The 16,013-nt window shown below is 41.6% G+C and overlaps 1 pseudogene; it reads left to right on the top strand.

Moving 5' to 3' along the window:
• Positions 1–1,120: 1,120 nt before the first annotated feature.
• On the top strand, positions 1,121–1,849 carry LOC119814893 (annotated as a pseudogene).
• The last annotated feature ends 14,164 nt before the right edge of the window (positions 1,850–16,013 follow it).

Genomic DNA, 16,013 nt, shown 5'->3' with positions numbered 1-16,013 from the left:
AACTTCTTTGATTATTTCGCTCTCCTGTTTTTTTTGTGTGTGTGTATGTGTGTGTGTGTTTCCATAGTAAGCTGAAAATTGTCCTTTCAAGTTCTGTGAAGAATTGTGTTGAAATTTTGATGGGAACTGCATTAAATCTGTAGCTTGATTTTGATAGCATTTTTATTTTATTAATCCTACCAATCCATGATCATGGGAAATCTTTTCATATTCTGATATCTTGTTTAAATTCTTTCTTCAAACTCTTAACATTTTTATTATAAAAGTTTTTTTTCACTTGCTTACTTAGAGTTACCCCAAGATTTTTTTTTTGAGGCTATTGTGAAAGATACTGTTGTCCTGCCTTACATTTATTTATTTATTTATTTATTTATTTATTTATTTATTTATTTATTTATTTTTGTTTTTTCGAGACAGGGTTTCCCTGTAGTTTCTAGAGCCTGTCCTGGAACTAGCTCTTGTAGACCAGGCTGGCCTCGAACTCAGCTGCCTGCCTCTGCCTCTGCCTCCCGAGTGCTGGGATTAAAGGCGTGCGCCACCACCGCCCGGCTCTGCCTTACTTTTTGAGAAGCCTATCCCATTGGCCGAGAGCTCACTGAATAGGCTCGGCTGGGTGGACACCAAGCATTAAGACCTGCTTGTCTCTGCCCCATTAGGACTGGAATTACACATGCATGCTGCCATGTCTGATTTTATTTATTCATTTGCATGGATTGTGAGGACTGAACTCAGGTCATGCTTATAACTGCAAGCACTTTACTGACTGGGCTATTTCCCCAGCTTAGAATTTTATTCCTTTAAAGACTTTCACAAACATTTTTTTAAAAAAGTGTGTGCGTGTGCGCGCGTGCGTGCACGTGTGTGCACGTGCGAGTGCACATGCACACATGCATCCACAAGTGCCTTTGGTGGCCAGAGGCTGTCCAGTTCCCTAGAGCTGGGTTTACAGGTAGTTGGTGGTGATCCACCCAACCTGGATGTGGAGAACTGAATTCAGTTCCTGTGTAAGAGTAGTATATGCTCTCAAATTCTGAACACCTCCCTGCCCTGAATCCTCTCCTTTTATAAAGGTTGAATAGCCCTTCTTTGTGTTGCCTTCTCATCTATTATCTGTGCCGGTATGAAGCTGAATACCTCCTTCCTGGTCACCAGCTGTCAGAAAGTCATCGAAGTGGACAATGAATGCAAGCGTCACACATTGTTTGAGAAGCACATGGCCACACAAGTCTCTGCTGAGGCTTTGGGTGGAGAATAGGATTGTGTGGTCCAAATCAGTGATGGGAATGACAAACTAGGTTTTCCCATGAAACAAAACATCTCGACTCACAGCAGAGCACACCTCCTGCTGAATAAGGGGCATTCTCGTTATAGATCAAGGAGAACTGGAGGGGGGAGAGCAAGTCTGTTGAAGAAGGCATTGTCAATGCCAATCTGAGTGTTCTCAACTTAGCTATTGTAAAAAAAAAAATTAAAAGGCGAGGATACTACTGTGCCTCCTCAGCGGGGTCCTAAAAGAGCTAACAGAATCAGAAAGATTTTCAGTCTCTCTAGAGAAGATGATGTCTGCCAAGATCTTGTCAGAAATCCTTTAAACCAAGAAGATAAGAAGCCCAGGATCAAAGCACCCAAGACTCAGTGCCATGTCACTCCGTGTGTTCTGTAACACTCATGGTGACACACTGCTCTGAAGAGACATCACACTAAGGTAAACAAGGAGGAGGCAGCAGAATATGCTAAACTTTTGGCCCAGAGGATGAAAGCAGCCAAAGAAAAACACCAGGAACAGATTGCCAAGAGACATAGGCTGTCCTCGCTGAGAGCTTCTACTTCTGAGTCCAGTCAAAAATAAGACTTTAAGAGGAACGAATAGGGCTGGAGGGATGGCTCAGTCACTAAAGGCTAGGCTTGCAACTAAAAATATGAGTAGCAAATAAATACTCAAACAGTGGAAACAAATAAAGGCTGAATAATATTTCACTGTGTGTATAGTATATTACTCCATAGTAAATATGTCTCTGTAAGAAAACAAACTTGCACCATCTGTTGTGATTGCAAGAACATATTCTACCCAATAGCAAAAGGGACCTATTAAGTAGGACAAGGTCACTCTTGTAAAGGGCTGTTCTTTGCCATGCACAGGTGACTTACAGCCAGGGCCTATTCTTTGCCCATTTAGCATTAACTGGGAATTCCCTGGTTTGTAAAAGAATTATTAATGGCTTAGCTGCATTAGCCAGTAGTCAGCCCCACATTCAGTGATGAAACTTGAACTTGCTGGACCAGCTCCAGAGAGATGAGGTCACAGATGACTGTGGCTCACGTGCTCTTGTGACCTCAAAATGACAGAGAAGCTTTATACGGAAATGCCTTGGTGACGGCTATGCAAAGATAGCTGTGCCTCTGGCGACAGCTCTGTGACCAGTTTTTCCTGATAAAAGTTCTGCCTTAAAAAGCAAAGGAAAAAAAAATCCCCCAAAGGAAATGAACAGTAAGTTGTTTGCTGGACAAAAATAGAAAGGTTGACACCCAAAATAAAACAATGTAAGAAAATTCCAGAGGAAGTCCTTAGTTCTATTTGGCAGCTGGAGCGTGGCCTCAAGCAAGTCAATGGAAGCACAGCAATGCATCTCACTCAGCAAGACCCTCCCATCCGAGTGCACAGACTTTAGGATCGTATACACCTGAGCACTGGAAAGACGCTCTCTCTGGAGCAAACCACCCCACCGCTTGCTTTCCACGCCCACTCGGAATCAGTGAATCAGTAAATCCCTGTGGGGATCTATCCTGATTCTATGTTAATTGACGTGGGAAGAGTCATCTGAAAGTGGGTAGCCCTGTTTCATGGGCTGGACCCCAGACTGATTGAACAAGAGAGAGAGAGAGAGCAAACTGACTACCGGTATTGCATGCATTAAATCATAGCTCTCTGCTCCTCTTTCCTTGGAGCTAAATTGTGTGTATGTATGTGTGTGTGTGTGTGTGTGTGTGTGGTGTGTGTGTGTGTGTGTGTTTAATGCTATGCATCCCTGAAATAGTTCAGTGGGTGTGAATTCTAAGGTGCCAAGATAGACATCTCCAGACCCAGCCTCCTCAGGGGAGGAGAGCACCCCTGGCTTTGACTTCTGACCCTGTCCAGAGCAAATGAGATGGCAGCGCCAGAAGAGCTCTAAGAATGGAAGAGAGGGGCAAATGATTTTTCTAACCATCTCATTGACACTTCCTTGCTCTATGAATCTGGAGCCAAGGTCTGTCCTCTGGCATCAACCACCTGAAGAGTAAGTGAAGGTGGGACAGAAACTCCTACTCATCCTCCTATGGGTCCCTATTTAGATGTCACCTTCTCAATGGAACCTCCAGGAACTTCCAGGAGGAGTCAGTCAGGTCCCACACCCCTGGCTCCTCACAGGCCTGGCCCAGGGCCGCTCCGGCGAGGCAGTGACAGCCTGTTCTTAGATCTTGCTCCCTCTGAGCTGTCACTCTTTCCAGGTGAGCTCAGAAGCTGGCTCCTCTTTTATGTCCCCTGCTCTGCCACAGAGGCTGGCCAGAGGGAGGTGCCTGTCGACAGAGCAAGTGAGTATAGGAGCACAGGAATCAGCGCCCACCTGTGGATGATGTCACGCTTCCCTGGGGCAGGCATCACTTTCGCATTGCTCAACCTTTGGGCATCTCCCTTCCTTCCCAGATGACTCCGAGTCGTTCACAGGCGTCACATCCTGAGGAGCCAACTCCTCAGCTTCTACTTGTGTGGGAGAAACAATAATCCACACGGTTGATACTCCCTTATTTTTTTTCCTCCCTTGCTTTCAAACTAGAGCTTTAGGCTGGTTGATACCGTCAACTCGACAGGATCTAGAGACACCGAGGAAACAAGCCCCTGGGCATGTTTACGGGGGAGTTTCTAGACTGTCTTAATTAGGTGGGAAGACACACCCTACGTGCTGGGGTCCTGGACGAAATATGAGAAAGTGAGCTGAGCATGGGTGGCACCCATCTTTTTGTGGGTGCAATGTGACCGGCTCAACCTTATGCCCCTGATGCCATGACTTCCCACCGTGGTATGCTTACTCTCAGCCTGTGAGCCAAAGCAAACCCTGCTTTCCCTAAATTGTTTTTGATGAGTGTTTTTGTTATGGCAAAGAGACAAGTATCTAATACAGGACACAAATTTCAAGAACCCCTCCCTGCCTCTGCAAGAGATACCTGAAGTTGTGGAAGGTTCCAGACTGTGTATACACTGGTATTTTTTCTGCATGTTTTTGCTAATGCTTCATCCATAAATTAGGCACTGTAAGAGACTACCAACAATAGCTAATAATAAAAGAGAATTATGTTAATAATATACTATATTAAAAGTTACGCGAATGTGACTTCTGTCTCTCTTGTTCTCCAAATATAATTCCTTATTGTACTGTGAGAATGTTCTGGATTGCTGTTGACAGAGGACAACTGGCTGTGGAAACCAGAGCAGTGGGTGTGGAGGGCAGTGTGCATTGTCTACCTCTCTGGGAAGCAGGGCTTACATGAATGTTGTATATATAAAGTATGTATTTATAGTGTGTGTGTGTGTGTAAAACATGTGCACCGTTCTATCTTGAAACCAGGGTGTTCTCTGGCCTCATCTGGCTTCTTTCAAGCTCCAAGTGTTCCAAATGCCCACCATCTGTTCCAGGGTGCTAGTTGGTGTCCTCAGTGGTGAAGAAGCATTTTTGCTGACCTGGTACCAGTCACACTCACTCGTGTTTTAAAGGGTAAGGCAGCAGTACCAAAGCCACAGAACCTGCCCGTTTTGCTTCACTCTCTAGATCCTTCCCTCTGACCCTCAGCGTCCTGCCGTATCCACTGAGTGGATGTTGGGAGTGTAAAGGTTCTTTCCACCTCTCACAGACTTTGATCTATGTTTATTTGCTGAGTCCTTTCTCTAAGATGTGTAAATTTGACAGTCGCCATTATATTAATAAGGACTTACATTCAGCTTTGAGAGACGGTGAGCTGAGAGATAGCAGCTTAAACATATGAATTTTTCTTCACAAAAAAAAAGCATAGTGAGAGGTAATCTGGGCTGATGGAAGGGACCATGATGTCATCAGAAGCACCTGTTTCTCTCTCTGGTACACTTTCTATAGAACTGGCTCAATGTTTAAGGTTCCCACAGATCCAAGATGGCTGCCAGCCCAGCAGATGCCTTGCTCACACGGCTGACATGAAAGAGGAAGGAAAAGGATGTGTTTCTTACTTTTGAGAGTTCTCTTGAAGTCTTCTGGAGCATTCTGCTTACACCTACTTCATTGGTCAGAACTTGGCCATATGACCATATCCACCCAGTCAGAGATAGGGATGTGTGAGATCTTTCAGCTAAGCACAGTCCTGCCCCTAACAACTCTGGGGCCATAGCCAGAGAAGTGTGGAACAGATGTCATGGCAAACAAGGGCTGTTCCACCACTGCCACTCTTCCCATTGGACAGCTGCGTAGTCCAGATGACATTCCAAGTGAGTCCAATTTTCCCTGTGCCCATGTTGATAGGCATGGAGGCTGGGACCAGGGTGGTGTCTTTTGCTTCAGAACAATAGACAGTGGCTGCTGGTACCTCAAGAAACTCTGAAAGAACTCCACTTTCAGGACCTAGCAGGAGCCTTTGCCCTGCATACTTGACCCTGCTGCCTGGAGAGACATCTAAGAGCTCCACCATCAGGTAGGACAGTAATTTCTGTTTAAAGCAAAGCCCCTGGAGAAAGGATACCACATAGGGCTATCACCTGGCATTGCTTTCATCTAATGCCAAAGGAGACAGGGAAGCACAGGCATGGGACACAAGAGGCCCATCCGAGCCCTTTAAGTCCTGTGTGGAAACCAGAGCTCCAGAGGGCCTCAGAAGGCTGCGGGATACCAGAAGGTTTCTGGGGAGAAGGCACAAGCCCAGGACTGTAAGTTTTTGTGAAAGTGTAGGAGGGGCCCGGTGGTGGTGGGAGGGGCATAGGACCAACAATTGGTGTCAATGGGACCTTGGCATGAATGAATGGTTCCAGCCTGCCAGCAGCTGGTGGCAGGTCCAGGTTTCAGATCTGTATCCTGGGTCTGCTTTCAGAATTGTGCCAACTTGCAGACTGTTTCCATGTTCATTCTATAGAGGTCCAGGGTGCCCGAGAGAGGAGAAGAGAAGAACAGGTGGGGCTGGGACTCTGCAGCAGGTATGGAGCCAACTTTCACGGAGACCAAGAATTATAGACATGGGGAAGAAGGAAAAAACTTAAGAATATAAATCTAAAGTCAGGTGGATACCTGAGTTTGAGGCCAGCCTGGTCTACAAAGCAAGTTTCAGGACAGTCAGGGCTACACAGAGAAACCCTGCCTCAAAAACAAAACAACAACAACAACAAAAAAAAAAAACAAAGCAAAAAAAAAACCCAAAAACAAAAACAAAAAAACCCCAGAAGGTTATAAAACTAGGCCAGGCCTTAGAAGGGTCTTAACAGCTAAGTATCATTATGGTCATGAAAAACTCACTACTAGGAACACTGGGTGCTGTAAACAAACTCATTTCTAAAGGCTCTGTTTCACACCTTTCTTCTGATTTTAGGCATTGAAGATTTTAAATCGCCAAAAAAAGATTGAATATAATTAAGAAAAAAAAACTATGGTTGCTGCCAGGCTTAATGGTACACACCTGTAATTTTGGCACTCCAGAGGCAGGGGTATTTCGAATTTAAAACCAGCCTGGACTAAATAGTGAGAACATGTGAAAAGAGAAAGGAGGGAAGGAAGGAAGGAAGGAAGGAAGGAAGGAAGGAAGGAAGGAAGGAAAGGAAAAGAATATAAAAAGAAAGGTTTAAAAGAAAATAGAAAGGTGCTTGCCCAGGATATAAGTGCTGGGCTCCAGGAGGCACAATAAGCTGTGACTCACAAGATGGGATTTGAGCACTTCTTGGTTACGTGTTTCATAGGCAAGGGTAATAGGTTGCTTAGATTTGAATACAAGTGGATTTTAAAATGAACTTAGAAGGAAGCATACTTTACAGAGGGAGGAGGGGAAGGCAGACAAGAGAGAGGATCATGGTGCTAGGGACCAAACACAGGGAGGGCCTCAGGTAAGTGCTGCCCCCTGAGTTACACCTGGGCATGCATGCGTGCATTTTAAATGATGGAATTGAAACTTTATTCCATTAACAGAGCCTTGGAAAGAATTTTCAACCTGCAAAAACATTGAGAATGTCTTGGAATGTTTTTATCCTAGGGAAAGAAGAATAAAGCAAGGATTTTGCTGTCTGAGCAAATTTTTAATAAGCCAGAGGTTAAATTTCTTCTAGATACAATATAGTTCTTATTTGTTAGATACCTTTTATCCCTGCATATTGTTCTTCTATGCTGTCCTGAGATGAGGACGTGAATTGTCTCTGCCAAGATTCATATTAATTTGGGGAGGGGCTTGAGCTTGCGCCCCTCCTGCCCTCCAGGATGCTGAGATGAAGGTCTCTACAACTATTCCCAGCTTCACATTGAAATTGGTGAGCATACTGTATAAAGAGATGGCGGCATCCTCAAGAGTATTTGCATGGGCTGGTGTGCTCTACCCTCAGCCGTTAGTGTGGTTCCCTCTGGAAGGCTTGGTTATCTTCAGGATGGATTTTTTATAGCAAACCTGTCTGCTACTGTTTTCTCCTCTCTTTCGCTTAGGACTGCTTGGCGGTACCTCCTGCCCAGATCTAAAGGATCACGGGGCCCTCACCAGATGCATCTGCCCAACCCAAACTCTTCAGCCTCCAAAAGAAGCATGAGCCTAAATAACCTTCTGTTCTTTATAAATGGCTCAGTGCCAGATGCTCTTTAAGAGCAACAGGAAATTCCCACAGCCCCGTGTAAGATATTGAGCCTGCGTACCCATGCTCTGGACCCTCTTGGCAGAGTATACTGTAGAGGACTTCAAGGCATTTCTTCTGAAATAATCTGTTCCTGACCTCCTGCAGACCCAAGGATGCATTTCTCCACTTTGAAGGCCCAGAGAGCTGGGACAACAGTCTGATCCAAGAGTGTGGAAGCTGATAGAAAGAGCCACAGTTAGGGTCAGTAGCTGGAAGAAGAAAGAAACCAGCTCCTAGTGTGTACCAGACCTGTGTGTTCTCAGGAGGTGGTCTCTGGGTACTGTCTGGCTTCCCTAAGGTAGACTTTGGGGTACTCTGTGCTATGAGCTGCGGAGCCAGGCTAGAGAAACATAGACGAGATTAATGTCCCCTGCTGGAGACTCAGAGTCTGCAGCACTAGGTATGCCTTGTTCCCAGGGAGATAAAGGAACACGGGAGGCCACAGGAGGGTTCCCAGGCTCCTATGGAGACCCCACACTAAAGCACATATGGGCAGCACCAACTGGACATAGTGGTTATAAGATAAAACAAAGATACTAACGAGGTTGGGAAGAGGACGACGCATTGAGGGCTTAAGAGGAGAAGCCGGAGAGGAAATGGGAGTGGCTGGGACCACATTTTGTTGCATACATGTATGAAACAAAATTGTAACAATAAAGAAAAAGGAAACACCTCTAAAATCATGGCAGTCATGTGACAATCAAGAGAAAGAAGAGGACCCAGTCCTTTTGAAGAAGCAATTCCTGCTAATCCTGGTGGCCCGGGGGCTGTCAAGCTGTACATCAGGCATGACACATTGTTAATCATAGCACAAAGAAGTGTTAAATATACACCAAACTAACTCCCGGACATTGTTCCACAACTGAGGAAAAGAAGGTGAGACCCATATGACTCCTTTCCCCAGTAGCTTTGGATAAAGCTATGTGCAGTGTTTCAACCAACTCTAGCTGGTACTGAAAAGAGGGGTCATGATAGGACCAGGAAATGAGAGCCGCGTGGTGAAAAAAATTCAGACAGATGGATAGAATCATTCTTTACCCATTTGAAATTCCTTTCTCGGGAGAGGAGAGCAAGTGTTGGTGTGTGTGGTTTGCCTGAGGCTAAAGTGAAGAGTTTTGGATTAATTCGCTTGGCAGAGGGAATCTCAAGACAGCCTAGTATAGACTCTGTTGTGTGGTTAATAGTGGCAACTCTAATAAAAGGAGCAAGCTGAGTAAGGAAAAACATTTGAGGAGAAAAGGAGTCCCAGGAAGTGGAATGGAGCTAAATCCTATATTCAAGTAGATAAACAAATTCCCTAGCACCAGGTTTCTCCCTAGCCCCATAATAGCTCCCTCTATCAAGATATCTCTTTCATTGCTCTCCCACTCAGTCCCTTTCCCAACTCAACCCTCCCATCCCCTCATGTTCTCATCCCCCATATCCTCCCCTCTACTGCCCATCTTCCCAGCTTACCCAGGAGATCTCGTCTATTTCTCCTTCCCAGGATGATCCATGTGTCCCTCTTAGGTTCTCCTTGTTTCCTAGCTCCTCAGGAGCTGTGGACTGCAGTCTGGTTGTCCTTTCCTTTACACCTAGTATCAGCTTTTGAGTGAGTACATACTGTGTTTGTCATTCTGAGACGGTGCCACCTCACTCGGGATGGATTTTTTTTCTAGTTCCATCCATTTGCCTGCAAATTTCATGATGTTATTGCTTTTTACAGCTGAGTAATAAATACTCCCTTGTGTAAATTTACCACACTTTCTTTATCCATTCTTTAATTGAGGGGCATCTAGGTTGTTTCCAGGTTCTTTCCAGGTTCTGGCTATTATGAATAATGCTGCTATGAACATAGCTGAGCAAGTGTCCTTGTGGTATGATTGAGCATTCTCTGGGTATATGCTCAAGAGCGATATCACTGGGTCTTGAGGTAGACTGATTTGCAATTTTCTGAGAAATAACCACACTGATTTCCAAAGTGGCTGTACAAGTGTGCACTCCCACCAATAGTGGAAGAGTTTTCCTCTTCATATTCTTTCCAGCATAAGTTGTCCTCAGTGTTTTTGATCTTAATCATTCTAACAGGTGAAGATGGTATCTCATAGTCATTTTGTTTTCCATTTCCCTGATGCCTAAGGATGTTTGAACTATTCCTTAAAGGTCTTTTGGCCATTTGAGATTCTTCTGTTGAGAATTCTCTGCTTAGATCTGTATCCCATTTTTTAATTAGATTATTTGGTATTTTGATATCTAGTTTCTTGAGTTCTGTATATATTTTGGAGGTCAGTCCTCTGTCAGATGTAGGGTTGATGAAGATCTTTTCCCATTCTGTAGGCTGTTATTTTGTCTTATTTACCTTATCTTTGCCTTACAGAAGCTTTTCAGTTTCAGGATGTCCCATTTATTGATTGTTTACTTCATGTATGTGATACTGGTGTTATATTTAGGAAGCAGTTTCCTGTGTCTGTCCATTCATTGATACTTCCCACTTTTTCTTCTATCAGGTTAGTATAACTGGCTTTATGTTGAGGTCCTTGATTCACTTGGACTCAAGTTTTGTTTATGGTGATAGATATAGATCTATTTGTAATCTTCTACATGTTGGCATCCAGTTTTACCAGCCCCATTGATTGAAGATGCTTTCTTTTTTTTCATTATACAATTTTGGATTCTTCGTCAAAAATCAAGTGTTCATTGGTGTGTGGGTTAATGTCAGGACCTTCAATTTGATTTTATTAGTCCACATGTCTGTTTTTATGCCAATATAAAGCTGTTTTCCTTACTGTAGCCCTATATTAGAGCTTGATGTTAGAGATGGTTATGCCTCCAGAAGTTCCTTTGTTTTTCAGGATTGTTTAAACTGTCCTGAGTTTTTTGTTTTTCCATATAAATTTGAGGACTGTTCTTTCAAGGTCTGTGAAGAAGTGTGTTGGGATTTTGATGGGGATTGAGTTGAATCTGTAGATTGTTTTTGGTAAGGCTGCTATTTTTATTATGTTGATCTTACCTATTCAAGAGCATGGGAGATCTTTCCATTTTCTGATAACTTCTCCAATTTCTTTCTTCAAAGACTTAAAGCTCTTGTCATACAGGTCTTTCACTTGTTTAGTTAGTATTACCCCAAAATATATTATTTATGTCTATTGTAAAGGGTGATGTTTCTCTGATTTCCTTTTCAACCCTTTATCATTTGTATACAGAAAGGCTATTGAGTTTTGTTTTGTTTCTTTTTTTTTTGTCTTTATAATGATTCTTTACTAGCAACTTCAATATCCAATGTATTTGAGTTTTTTTTTTTTTAGTTAATCTTGCATCCTGCTATATTACTGCAGGTATTTATCAGCTGTAGGAGTTTCCTGGTAGAATTTTTGAGGTCACTTATGCATACTGTCTTATCATCTGCAAATAGCAAAAGTCTGACTTCTTACTCTCCAATTTGTATCCCCTTGATCTCCTTTTGCTGTCTTATTGCTCAAGCTAGAACTTCAAGTACTATATTGAATAGATATGAAGAGAGTGGACAGTCCCGATTTTAGTGGAATTGCTATGATTTTTTCTCCATTTAATTTGATGTTGGCTGTTGGCTAGCTGTAAATTGCCTTTCTTATGTTAGGTATGTTCATTGTATCACTGATCTTTCCAAGACTTTTATCATGAAGGGGTGTTAGATTTTGCAAAGGCTTTTTTGGCATAGAATGAGATGATCATGTGACATTTTTCTTTCAGTTTTTTTATTTGGTGGATTACATTGACAGATTTTCATGTTAAACCATCCCTGTATCTCTGGGTTGAAGCCTACTTGATCATGATGGGTTTTCTTTGTTTTGTTTTGGTTTGGTTTTGTTTTTTTGTTGTTATTGCTGTTGTGTTTTGTTTTTGATGTGTTCTTGGATTCAGCTTGTCACAGTGTTTTATTGAGTATTTTTGCATCAATGTTCATGAGGGAGATTAGTCTGTAATTCTCTTTCTTTGTTGCATTTTTGTGTGGTTTTGGTATCATGGTAACTGTAGTCTCATAAAAGGAGTTTGGCAATGTTCCTTTTGTTTTTATGGTGTGGAACAATTTGAGGAGTATTGATATTAGCTCTTCTTTGAAATTCTGGTAGCATTCTGCACTGAAACCATCTCTCCCTGGACTTTTTTTGGTTGGGGTACTTTTAATGACTGCTTCTCTTTCCTTAAAGGTTGCATATCTATTTAAACTGTTTATCTGGTCTTGATTTAATTTTGGCATGTGGTACCTATTCAGAAAATTGTCCACTTCTTTTATATTTTTCAATTTTGTGGAGTTCAGGTTTTTGAAGTATAACCTAATGATTCTCTGGATTTCTTCAGTGTCTGTTGCTATCTCCCCCTTTTCATTTCTGGTGTGGTTAATTTGTATATTCTCTTTTGTCTTTTGGTTAGTTTGGATAAAGGTTTGCCTATCTTTTATTTTCTCAAAGAACTATCTCTTTGTTTCATTGATTCTTTGTATTGTTCTCTTTACTTCTATTTTATTAATTTCATCTCTCAATTTGATTATTTCCTGGCATCTACTCCTCATGAATGAATTTGCTTTTTTTGTTTTAGAGCTTTTAGGTGTGCTGTTAAGTCACTAGTATGGATTTCTTCACTTTCTTTGGGTTGGTATTTAGTGCTATAGACTTTCCTCTTAGTACTGCTTTCATAGTGTCCCATAAGTTTGGGTTTGTTGTACATCCGTTTTCATTGAATTCTAGGAAGTATTTAACTTCTTTCTTTATTTGTTTATGACCTATTGGTAATTCATTTGAGCATTATTCAGTTTCCACGGGTTCGTAGGTTTTAAAATTTGTGCTGTTGAATTCTAACTTTAAGTCATGGTGATCAGATAGGATATAAGAGTTTATTCTAATATTTTTTTGTATCTGTTGAAAGTTGCTTTGTTGCCGAGTATGTGGTCAATTTTAGAGAAGGTTTCCTAAGGTGCTGAGAAGAAGATATATTCTTTTCTGTTTGGATGGAATGTTCTGTAGATGTCTGTTAAGACCATTTGAGTCATAACATCTGTTAGCTCCCTTATTTCTCTATTAATTTTCTGTCTGACAGACCTGTCCCGTGATGAGAGTTGGGTGTTAAAGTCTCCCACTATTAGTATGTGGAGTTTGGTGTGTGGTTTAAGATCTAGTAATGTTTCTTTTACATAGGTGAGTGCCCTTGTATTTGGGGCATAAATGTTCAGAATTAAGACTTCATCTTGATGGATTTTTTTCTGTGACAAATATGTCCTTCTCCATATCTTTTGATTAATTTTAGCTTGAAATCTATTTTCTTAGACATCAAGATAGCTACACCAGCTTGTTTCTTAGGTCCATTTGATTGAAAAGTCTTTTCCCAATCCTTTATTCTGAGGTAATGTCTGTCTTTGAAGTTGAGGTCAGAGTTTCTTGAATACAGCAGAAGGATGGATCCTGTTTTTGTATCCATTCTATTAGCTTGTGTCTTTTTATAGACAAATTGAGTCCATTAATATTAAAGGATATTAATGATCAGTGATTGTTAACTCCTGTTATTTTTTTGGTGGTAGTGTTTGTGTTTCCCTTTTTTGGAATTTGCTGATGTGGCATTATCTATTGCCTGTGTTTTCATGGGTAGAGCTAACTTCCTTGGGCTGAAGTTTTCCTTCTAGTGCTTTTTGCAGGCTGGATTTGTGGATAGGTATTGTTTATATCTAGTTTTGTCATGTAATATCTTATTTTCTCCATCGATGGTGATTGAAAGTTTTGCTGGGTATAGTAGTCTGGACTAGCATATGTGGTCTCTTAGTGTCTGCATAATGTCTGTCCAAGACCTTCTGGCTTTCAAAGTCTCCACTGGGAATTCAAGAGTAATTCTGATAGGTCTGCCTTTATATGATACTTGAACTTTTTTCTTTGCAACTCTTAATAATATTTCTTTATTCTGTATGTTTAGTGTTTTGATTATTATGTGGCGGGGGACTTTTTTTGATCCAGTCTATAAGCTATAATTTAGTGTTCTATAAGCTTCTTGTATCTTCATAGGCATTTCCTTCTTTAGGTTGGGAAATTTTTCTTCTATGATTTTGTTAAATGTATTTTTTGTGCCTTTGTGTTGGTATTCTCCCTCATAATCCCTAATATTCTTAGGGTTGGTCCAAATTTCTTGGATATTTTGTGTTATAAATTTATTGACTTTAATGGTTTCTTTGACTTTTGAATCTATTTCCTCTATTGCTGTGGGACAATGGTCTATACTCTGTCAATTGTATTTTAATAAAACACTGATTGCCTGTACCCAGGCAGGAAGTATAGGCGGGGTGAGAATAGGAGAATTCTGGGAAGAGAAAGAGTCAGTCTGCAGTTGTCACCCAGATACAGAGGAAGCCAGACACAGAGAAAGCAAGATGTGACTGCCTCACTGAAAAAGGTACCAAGCCGGCTATGTGGCTACCATAGACAAGAATTATGGGCTAATATAAGTTATAAGAGTTAATAAGAAGCCTAAGATACTGATGGAGGAGGGTCATCTGTCTATGTATTACTTTCATTGGTTAATAAAGAAACTGCCTTGGCCCTTTAATAGGACAGAAAATTAGGTAGGCAGAGTAGACAGAACAGAATTGTGGGAGAAAGAAAGCAGAGTCAGGCAGATGCCTGAGGCAGTCACCATGTCTCTCCTCTCTGAGATGGATGCAGGCTAAGATCCTTCCAGGTAAGCCACCACCTTGTGGTGCTACACAGATACTAAATATTGGTTAAAGCAAGATGTGAGAATTAGCCAATAAGAGGCTGAAACTAATGGGCCAGGCAGTGTTTAAAAGAATACAGTTTCCATGTAATTATTTCAGGTAAAGCTAGCCAGGTGGCGGGAAGCGGCCCACCGCTCCTTCTACAAGATACTAGGCCAATCAGTTTATAATTAATGTAGACCTCTGTGTGTTTCTTTGTGGCTAAATGGCTGTGAGACAGGATAGGACAGAAAACCTCTGTCAACACTCTATTATATCTTGAACACCAGAGGTTCTCTCTTCTGTCTCTTGCATTCTGTTTGTTATGCTTGCATCTGTAGTTCCTGTTTGTTTACCTAGCTATTCCATTTCCAAATTTCCCTCAGTTTATGTTTTCTTTATTACCTCTATTTCAATTTTCAAGTTTTGAACTGTTTGTTTCACCTATTTGGGGTGTGTGTGTGTGTGTGTGTGTGTGTGTGTGTGTGTATTGGGTTTTTTGGTATTCTTTAAGGGGTTTATTGATTTCTTCCAATTTTTTTGTTTGTCTTTTTTTCAATTTCTTTAAGGGACATTTTCATTTCCTCTTTAAGGGCCTTTATCATCTTTGTAAAATTATTTTTAAGGTCATCTTCTTCTGCTTCTTCTGTGTTGGGATATTCAGGTCTTGCTGTTGTAGAACCCCTAGGTTCTGGTGGTGCCATATTGCTCTTTATGTGGTTGAATGTATTCTTGTACTGACATCTACCCATTTCTTCCTCCAATCCATGCAGGTGGCCACTCTGGGGCCACTCTTCCTGTGATTGGTGCAGATGGTATCAATGCCTCCGGGGGCCACTGATGCCTCCACAGATGGTTGGGTTTGTGGGATGGAGTGGGACTTGTGGATTACAGGGTTCAATGGGGGTGTATGGAACAGCCAGCCAGCTGACTGGCTAGTGGGGCTGCAATGAGTGGGTGACATGCAGGACACACAGGAAAAACTGATGAATTTTGCCAAAAACAAAGAAGGGAAGTCTTTCAAAATTCCTGCTGTACAGAAGAATCTGTCAGATAGTCTATAGTTCACAGAGAAAAGTGACTAACGAACTTTGGCAATACAAGGGTGGACAGTCCTTCAAATTTCCTGCTTCACTAAGAAGACTGCTTGATACTCTAGGTCTGTAGGTTGAAGATGGATGCCCCAAGGTTGCAGAAAGACTTTTGGGTGACTGTCCGGGCAGTCAGATGTCTCTGTCATTTCTAGACTTTTGGAAGTTGTTTGCAATGCACTTTGTGTTTACTCAAATAATATTATCCTTCTGGGGTCTTTGATGGAGTTAAAGACTAGATAATTATAGTTGCAGTTTTCCTTAGTTATAGAGTGTAAAATAGGTATAAGACTTTAGAGTCAATAAGATAGGATAGATAATGGAGTATTTTCTTTTAATTTGCCAGACGCAAATGAACTGGAATTCATTATATTGT

The sequence above is a fragment of the Arvicola amphibius genome, chromosome 5 (assembly GCF_903992535.2).
Source record: "Arvicola amphibius chromosome 5, mArvAmp1.2, whole genome shotgun sequence".
NCBI classification, from domain to species: domain Eukaryota; kingdom Metazoa; phylum Chordata; class Mammalia; order Rodentia; family Cricetidae; genus Arvicola; species Arvicola amphibius.
Note: the sequence above shows the minus strand (reverse complement) of the source record. Positions and strands in the feature narration are given on the sequence as shown.